Genomic DNA, 9,282 nt, shown 5'->3' on the forward strand with positions numbered 1-9,282 from the left:
CATTGTTTGAGGATTGAATGAGATAATATATGCAATGGGCTTAGAATGTACGTGACATGTTATCACTAAATTTTATGGTTTTAAAAAATTGAAGTAGGGGCTTCCCTGGTGGCGCAGTGGTTGAGAGTCTGCCTGCCGTTGCAGGGGACATGGGTTCGTGCCCCTGTCCGGGAAGATCCCACATGCCGCGGAGCGGCTGGTCCTGTGAGCCATGGCCACTGAGCCTGCGCGTCTGAAGCCTGTGCTCCACAACGGGAGAGGCCACAATAGTGAGAGGCCCAGGTACCGCAAAAAAAAAAAAAAAAAAAATTGAAGTAGAGTTGATTTAAAATATTGTTAGTTTCCGGTGTACAGCATAGTGATTCAGTTATTTTTTTCTGATTATATTCCATTATAGGTTCTTACAAGATATTGAACATTGTTATTAAGCCACAGGCTATTTTCCAGTCATAGAGCCTGGAGAGTCCTCAGGTTTTCAATTTTTTTTCCTTGAAAAACATTGGCTCTCAAAGAGGCAAAATGAGTTAAAAATTAATACCTATAAGAATTGATACAAAATAAGTGACATGGATGCACACTTAAATGTCAACAGTAACTAATACCATCAACTGTAGAACAAATGCACTTGACCATTGTGATAGATACATTTTAGTTAACATGGAATATGGATGCATTTCAATACCCTTGGTATGATGGAGTCAGCTAATTGCACCTGTGTCAGTGGTTCTCAACCTGGGGTGATTTTTGTTCCCCAGCGGACATTTGACAAAGTTCGGAGACATTTTTGGTTGTCAGAACTGGATGGTGCTACTGGCATCTAGTGGGTAGAGACCAGGGATGTTGCTAAACATCCTACCATGCACAGGGCGGCTCCCCATAACAAAGAATCATCCATCTCAAAATATTGCTAGGTGCCAAGGTTGAAAAACCTGACCTAGTTGGTCTGGGAGAGATTGCACATTAGAATTGAGACAGGCTGGGGAATCCTCTGGTGGTACAGTGGTTAAGAATCCGCCTTCCAATGCAGGGGGCGTGGATTCGATCCCTGGTCGGGGAACTAAGATCCCACACGCGGCGTGGTGTGGCCAAAAATTAAAAATAAATAAATAAAATATAGTAAACAGCAATTTTTAAAAATTAAAAAAAATACAAGAATTGAGACGGGCTGGGACCTGGGACCCTTTGCTGCAATGCTTGCACCTGGACTCCTCGAGCAACAAAATACAAAGAAACTACATGGGACTAAAAATAACTGCGTGCCTACCTACAGGTGGGGCAAATTCTGGACAAGAGATACAAAGAGACCAGAAAACGCAACTGACAATTTTGAAGAGCCCGGAGCAAAAGCGGGGGGGGGGGGGGGGGGGGCGGGGGGTTGGGAGCAAAAGCAGGGTACTGAGCATGCCCCCTGCACAAAACACCACCTCATGGGTGGGCAAACCACCTAAGCCCCCCCTCCAGCCCGACCCCCTGGACACACCCCTACTCTCTCCCCATATATGGAGAGAGCTCACCCCCCTCCCCCTGCCTTGGGGAGCAAGCCAGCAAGGGAACCTGAAGTTTGTTCTCTCTCCCCTCAGCTGCAGGAAGTGCCCCAATAAAACCTTGCACGAATTTCTTGTCTGGCCTCTGATCAATTTCTATTGATTGGGGAAGGTCAAGAACCCTGGTCAGTAGCAGAATCACCTGGGGGGCTTTTGAAGGCTTCTGGCTTCTTAAAGCCCACCCCAGACCAATTCAAGTAGGATGACCAAGGATTGGACCTGGGTAATTTCAATGTGAGTCTCACTTTAAAGATTGAGAACCACCGGTTGACCATTATAAGGAGAGCCATTTCACCCTGGACCGGAAGTCCTGCCCTCCCGCCAGGTCCCACGGGCCAATCACAGAGTGCGGGCTGGTAGAAGAATTTCTCTTGGTGGAGGCTTTGCTTTGCGTGAGGTAACCCACAGGTTGCAACTGAGTCGTAGCCGAAGGGAGGTGAGTACCTACTCTTGTACCTGTTTCTTTGTCTGATCTCTTAACTCAGTGGCAATTATTGGTGGAGCCTTTGCACAGAATGTTGCGAGCTTGAATGGCGGCGTGAGACTTCGAGAAGGTTTTTGCAGGCCTCAAGGTGAGTTCTGTCTTTATAAGGCGGAGACGAGATGTGGAGGGGGGGACAGCTGCCAATGATTTCATGTGTAACTTTTTTTTTTTTTTTTTTGCGGCATGCGGGCCTCTCACTGCTGTGGCCTCTCCCGCCGCGGAGCACAGGCTCCGGGCACGCAGGCTCAGCGGCCATGGCTCACGGGCCCAGCCGCTCCGCGGCATGTGGGATCCTCCCGGACCGGGGCACGAACCCGTGTCCCCTGCGTCGGCAGGCGGACTCTCAGCCACTGCGCCACCAGGGAAGCCCCTCATGTGTAACTTTTTTCTTCCAATGCTATTTTTTTTTTTTTTTTTTGCGGTACGCGGCCATCTCACTGCCGTGGCCTCTCCCGTTGTGGAGCACAGGCTCCCGACGCGCAGGCTCAGCGGCCATGGCTCACGGGCCCAGCCGCTCCGCGGCATGTGGGATCCTTCCGGACGGGGGCACGAACCCGTGTCCCCTGCATCGGCTGGCGGACTCTCAACCACTGCGCCACCAGGGAAGCCCCCAATGCTATTTTTAAGTGTTTCTTTAAGGTATGATTTCCATCTTGCAAAATCCACCCATTTTAAGTGTACAGTGACTTTTAGCAGACTTACAACAGAGTTGTGCAACCATAACTATAACCCAATTTTAGGACGTTTCCATCACCCCAAAGAGATCCCTCAGGCCCACCTGCGGTATCTTTGCATTCCCACTGTAATTTCGAGCAGAGGACTACCGTGTCAGAGCCTCAGTTCTGCATCTATAATTCGGGATGGTATCACTCCTTGATCTCAAAAGACGGATGCAAGTGTCACTGTCATGAAGGGTGGGGGACAGCGACGTGGTCATGAAGTTATAAATTTGTGTGTTTTTCCCCCCAAATGCTTGTGGTGACAGAGCATCAAGGGGAACTACTGCTGCTAATTAGATGCAGAGCCCTGAGCAGTTTTGTAGTTCCAGGCGGCAGCATATCGCTTCCTTTTCAGCAAGTGTCTTTGCTTTTGCTGTGACAGTGGAGCCTTTCAGGCTTGTTCCAGCTCAGGTCCTAAGTTTCTCAGCACCGGTCTTCACCCTTACGTTGCTCATACCTATTTCAAATAAAGAACTGCTTGGGACTTACCTGGCGTCCAGTGGTTAGGGTTCTGAGCTTCCACTGCAGGGGACACGGCTTCCATCCCCGGTTTGCGAGCTAAGATCCCACGTGCCCCGTGGCACGGCCAAAAAACCCACCAAAACAAAGAACTGCTTTCCGCTAAGGGTAAAGCTATTCACCTGTAGTCTATTTGACTCCATCAACTCGTTTTGTTATTCATTTTTCAAGGCTACCTCTCAGGTCCTGCTTTTATCTGCCTATGAATATACCCAAGTCACGGACTCCCCCCTTTTCCCGTCACCCATTCATTCTGGGTGGGAACAATCCGCTTTCATGATGGTAAGAGCAGAGAGAATGACCTAAGCGGGAGTGTCTCTGGGGCTGTAATTACAAGGCATCTTCACTCAGGGAAGGAGCCACTGTATTCCTGGCATCGCATGGTTTCAGGTGTGGCTCTTGGCCAAACAGGCTTAGCAGTGGGAACTGGAAATTAAATGACTTATCCAGTTACTTGAGCAGGGTTAGGGTAGGAAGCCAGAGGTTTCTGTCACTCTCCACTCCGGGGGTTCTCACATGTACATGTTCATCCTTACCCATGCGTACGGAACCAGAAATTCCTCTTTTGTTTCCTTCTCTGGCTTCATTCGGGTTTTCCCCCAGTATCTCCTTCAAGGAATTATGCTCCGTCTCCTGGGGGGTCCGGAGAGCTAACTACCTCTGTGCACCCTTTAGTCTTGGGCATGTACCTTCCTTGTTTTCCCACGTGGCTCTAATGCGGTTTTGCTGTACTGGGCTACCTCCTTTAGTCAACGAGCGGTTCGTGGTGTTACCTGCAATCCTAACTGGTCGTCCTTCAGTTACGTGAGAACCACATTATTGACGTGTAAGCAGCGCCCAGGCTGGAACGAGATGGTGACTTTCTGCCTATTTTAATGGTCCGCTTCATTCACGCTGTGCTGCTGTGTGCTCCGTCTTCGGATGCAAGCCTTTCTCCTCGTCACTGTCTGATCCAAAATTCCAGCAGCTTTCGTGTCCTCCTCCCTATGCTTGTCGAGGACCTTCACCCCTCCCTTCACCTGTGGTCTCTTAAACCTGAAATGTAGGTTTTCACTCTCCCTGTCAGGTTTCTAAGAAGAGCTCTGTGTGGCTCCAAGTCGCCATCACTCCCGTGTGTCCCCGTCTACTCAGTCTGGCTTCTGACCTCATCACCCGCCACCTTCCTGGAACTTCTTCCTCCTCATCTCAACTGGAAAACATGACAGGCGGCGTGTTTACCCTTTGACTTTCTGTGACCTGGGTGACTCATTTCCCTTTAACATTTTTTCTTCCCCAAACCAAATGCATGTTCACCAGAGGCAGCATTGAAAAAAGGGAAAATATCTGGATAAAATCATCCATGGCATGGAAACTCAAACACAGTCGTTGGGTTTTGGGGGTGTATATGCTTCCAGCACTTTTCTGTCTGAGGACGTGATTGTCTTGCTTCAGTCGGCACGTTACAGGTGTGATGATGCTTTTTGGTTATTGTGCTCTTCTGACTTAGCATTTTATTTTATTTTTTATTTTATTGTATTTTATGTTAAGTTATGTTAATTATTTTATTTTATTTTTTGCGGTACGCAGGCCTCTCACTGTTGTGGCCTCTCCCGTTGCGGAGCACAGGCTCCGGACGCGCAGGCTCAGTGGCCATGGCTCATGGGCCCAGCCGCTCCGTGGCACGTGGGATCTTCCCGGACCGGGGCACGAACCCGTGTCCCCTGCATCGGCAGGCGGACTCTCAAACACTGCGCCACCAGGGAAGCCCATGACTTAGCATTTTAGCATGAGCATTTTTATATTAAATATAACAATTGTGAGCTCTTATATGTTGTGATTTGAAACATTTTTCACAATAAATCTTCTAATTGGGTATAATTCCTCCCACGTGCTTACTTAACAGTGTTTTTCTTCTTGCGAGTCTTCCCCAGTGTTGCCCATTTAATGCCCGAGGATGTAAGGATTTTTGTTTATTTATTTGCTTTTTGTTCCATTGAGGAAGTGTCAGTGGTTGAGAGCACAGGTTCTTGAGTTAAACTCCTGGATATAATCTTGGCTTCAACTTGAGCAAATGTGAGTACTTGGGCCTTTGTTTCCCTATGCCCGTGATTCTAAAACTAGCATTTATCATAATCACCTGGAAGCTTCGTTAAAACACGGTTTTCTGGGCCCACCTCCAGAGCTTTTGATTTTGTAGGGCTGGGGATAGGGCTTAAGAATCAGCATTTTCATGAGTTCCCAGATGATGCTGTGGTCTGCGGGCCATACTTTGAGAACCACTTCCCTAAGTCTCAGATTCCTCATATGAAGCATAGATAATAGAATTTACCCAGTAAGATGGTTGGAAGAAAAAAATATGATCTGTAGAAGAGCTTATAATAGTTCCTGTACATGGTAAATACTCAGATGTTGACTATCATAGTGGTTCCTTAGAAAGACAGGGATTACAGAAAACGTAGAGGAGATTATCCAGATAAAGGGGGTGTGTTTATAAAGTGAACATCTTATGTAGGCATATTTTGTCTTTTATCCTGTCACTTCTCAGTTAAAAAGCTATGCTAACTTCCTCTTGAGTTTTTGAAACATTTTTTCGTGTGTGCATTTGTGTATGTATAAATATAATCTCTGGTTGTACATATTTACTATCATACTTAATTAGCTAATCATACTTGATGAGCGATTACATCAGTGTATGTTCATGTATATAGTCACACTCCCATGTAATCACTTACCAGGTCAATAGACCACTTTTCCAGGGGAGGTTTACTCTTCTCTCTGAGCTGTTTGGGAAAGGCAACCTCTATTCTGACTACTACCACCACACGTTCGTTTTGCTTGTTGTAAACTTCATATACATTGAATCAACTCAGAGTTCTCGTTGTATGGTTTCTTTTACAACTACAGTTTGGGGACATGAAGAATAAAGGTTCTGTGAACAGATGTGCGTGCATCTTCTGCAGACCTAAGCACTGATTATCGTGGGGTTTCTAATTGGAGGTAAAATTGCTGTGTCATAGAGCACATGTGCTTAGTTAGCTGTAGCGAAAACCACCCGCAAGTTTGGCAGTGGTGTTTTCTCAATTTAAATTTACCTACTTATTTATTTTTGGCTGCGTTGCGTCTTCGTTGCTGCGCGTGGGCTTTCTGTAGTTGCGGCGAGCAGGGTCTACTCTTCGTTGTGGTGCCCAGGCTTCTCTCTCTTGTTGCAGAGCTGGGGCTCTAGAGTGCAGGGTCGGTAGTTGTGGCGCGCGGGCTTAGTTGCTCCGCGGCACGTGGGGTCTTCCCGGACCAGGACTCGAACCCGTGTCCCCTGCATTGGCAGGCGGATTCTCAACCACTGGGCCACCAGGGAAGTCCCTGTTTTCTCCATTTAACTCGTGCCACCCTGTAAGAGTTGTCCTTCATTGTGTGAAGTGCTTGTGCCCGTCTTTAATTTTAACCATTCTGATGGGGGTGTCGTTTTTTCTGTTCATCAGGTTCTTAATTTGCATTTCTCTGAAGTCTAACGAGGTTGAAGGTCTCAATATGCTTATTGGCTATTTGGCCGTTCCTTTTTGAAGTGCCTTTTCCACATCTTTTGATTTCTTTCCATTGAGTTTTATCTTGTTTTAATATGTCAGGGAGGAAGAACTGTTCCTCCACCCTCCTAGGTTCTTCTGGCTGGCCTAAGAATTGACCTGGGACTGATAAACAGAATTGACCTGGGACTGATAAACAAGAAAAAAATCTGCCAGTTGTTTAGCACCATATGTATAAATGGGAGAGAGTCAGGGAGACTGCATAACTGGCCATAACGGCCCAAACCCTTACCTTAATTACCATCTTCAGCTAAAGACTGTCGACTAAAAAAATATTTTCACCACCCAAAAGTTGAGAGTTATGTTATATTTGGGGGATTTGCTGAGGACTTCAAGCCTGGGAGTCAGGGTGTCAAGTAACCCTGAGAGAACTGCTCTGAGGAGGTGAGGGGGGAGCTAGGATATACAGGAGTTTTGCAATAAAGGGCAGGTGGTAGGAACAAAAGGTTACCGTTAATAAAAGACAACCAGGTATCTCGAGTTAAGGCACTTAGCACTTTTCTATGTATGGGAAGATGCAAGAGTCTGGGCTCACTGAAACCATTCCTTTGACAGGCACCTCGGCTGAGGTCAGTATCTCCCGTTTTCTCATCCTGAGTTCCCTCAGGGCTCACCGTGGGGACTGGCTGCAGTCTGATGGCTGCTAGATGGCGGGTATCCTTTGTTTCCTTCCTGAGTTCCCTCAGGGCTCACCAGCTCACTGGTGGCTGTAATCGCTGATGACTGTGACATCCTTTGTTTACCGGTATGGCAGGAAATATTCCATTTCTCAAGACAAAAGGGGATGTTGTGGGTAGCGGTTTGGGACTTCAAAGGGGAGAAAGGCAATTCACCTGAAGACGGAAAAGCGAATGTTTGGTAAACAAGTGTTTGCTGGGCCAGACAGGAACGTAGAGTGGCCTCTGATCTCCAGGCCCTGCTGAGTTTCCCCTGCCACACTTAGCTCGTGTTCTTTGCATATACCTCTGGTGGCAGCTCTATTCCAAGAAGAGACCCTCTGTCTAAAATTTTTTAGGAAGTTAGGGGGAAAGTCATAGTTTCTTCCTGAGTCTTTTGGGCCTCCATTGTTTTCAGCTCGAGATAACGCACGTGCTCCAGAGACGTTTTGGGGCACCAAGTTTTGCTCCCCTACAGTGGAAGCTGTAGAACAATTTGGAAAGAACGGATGCTGTAATACAGAGCCTGCCAACTCCTGAATGTTATTTCTCCATTTACTGATGATTTCTTTTCTTTCTTTCTTTTTTTTTTTGGGTGCGCCACATGGCGCAGCTTGTGGGATCTTAGTTCCCTGACCAGGGATTGAACACAGGCCCTTGGCAGTGAAAACGCGGAGTCCTAACCCCAACATTTTTTTTATTACAAACTTGTGGCTCTCAAGGGAGAGATGGGATGCATGATCCTAGACTTATTCTTAGGTATTTGGTGTTTACGTATGTAACTCTTCCCCCCAGCATAGAGACCTGAGCAATTCAATCACTTCTAATGGCGTGTGGATTCTTCGGGTTTACTTTTTATTTTTTTTTTTCCGGTACGCGGGCCTCTCACCATTGTGGTCTCTCCCGTTGCGGAGCACAGGCTCCGGACGCGCAGGCTCAGCGGCCATGGCTCATGGGCCCAGCCGCTCCGCGGCATGTGGGATCTTCCCGGACCAGGGCACGAACCCGTGTCCCCTGCATCGGCAGGCGGACTGTCAACCACTGCGCCACCAGGGAAGCCCGGGGTTTACTTTTGACGTCACAGTTTAAGATGGATGAGCCAAGAAGGCAATACAGACTTAATAGTAGAGTCTCTATGAAACTCACATATTATGCTAAGTGAAGGAAGCCAGACACAGAAGGCCACATTTTATAATTCCACATATGTGAAATGTGCCCAATAGATAAATGCACCGAGACAGAATGCAGGTGATTGATGGCCACGGACTGGGGAAGGGGGAAATGGGGAATGAATGCTTGATGCATATGGGGTGTCTGTTTGGGGCGATGAAAGTCTTCGAACTAAATAGTGGTGATGGGGTTGCATAGCTCTGAACATGTTTTCAATGCCACTGAATCGTACACGTTAAAGTGGTTAAAAATGTTGTGTATTTTACCATAATAAAAATAAAGTAGACTCAATACTTAAAGTTCTCTTTATCTACAATAATGTCTAATCTAGGAAGCACAGATAGCCCTGTGGGTTGAGCTTTCACCCATGTGGGTTTAACGAAGCGTTCACAGTGCAAAGAATAGATAACTCAAAGCTAGTGCAGCCGCATCTGGCCTCTACCCCGATACCGAATTAAATCTCGGAGACAGAGTTTTGAGTGAAGTAGAAAAGAATAGCTTTATTGCTTTGCCAGGCCAAGGGGGCCACAGCGGGCTCATGCCCTCAAAACTGTGCCCCGCCCCCTTGGAGAGGGTAGTGAGAAGTTTTATAGTAATTGTTCAAAGAGGCCGTGATCAGCTCATGGGCATTTC

The sequence above is a fragment of the Lagenorhynchus albirostris genome, chromosome 19 (assembly GCF_949774975.1).
Source record: "Lagenorhynchus albirostris chromosome 19, mLagAlb1.1, whole genome shotgun sequence".
Classification (NCBI taxonomy): domain Eukaryota; kingdom Metazoa; phylum Chordata; class Mammalia; order Artiodactyla; family Delphinidae; genus Lagenorhynchus; species Lagenorhynchus albirostris.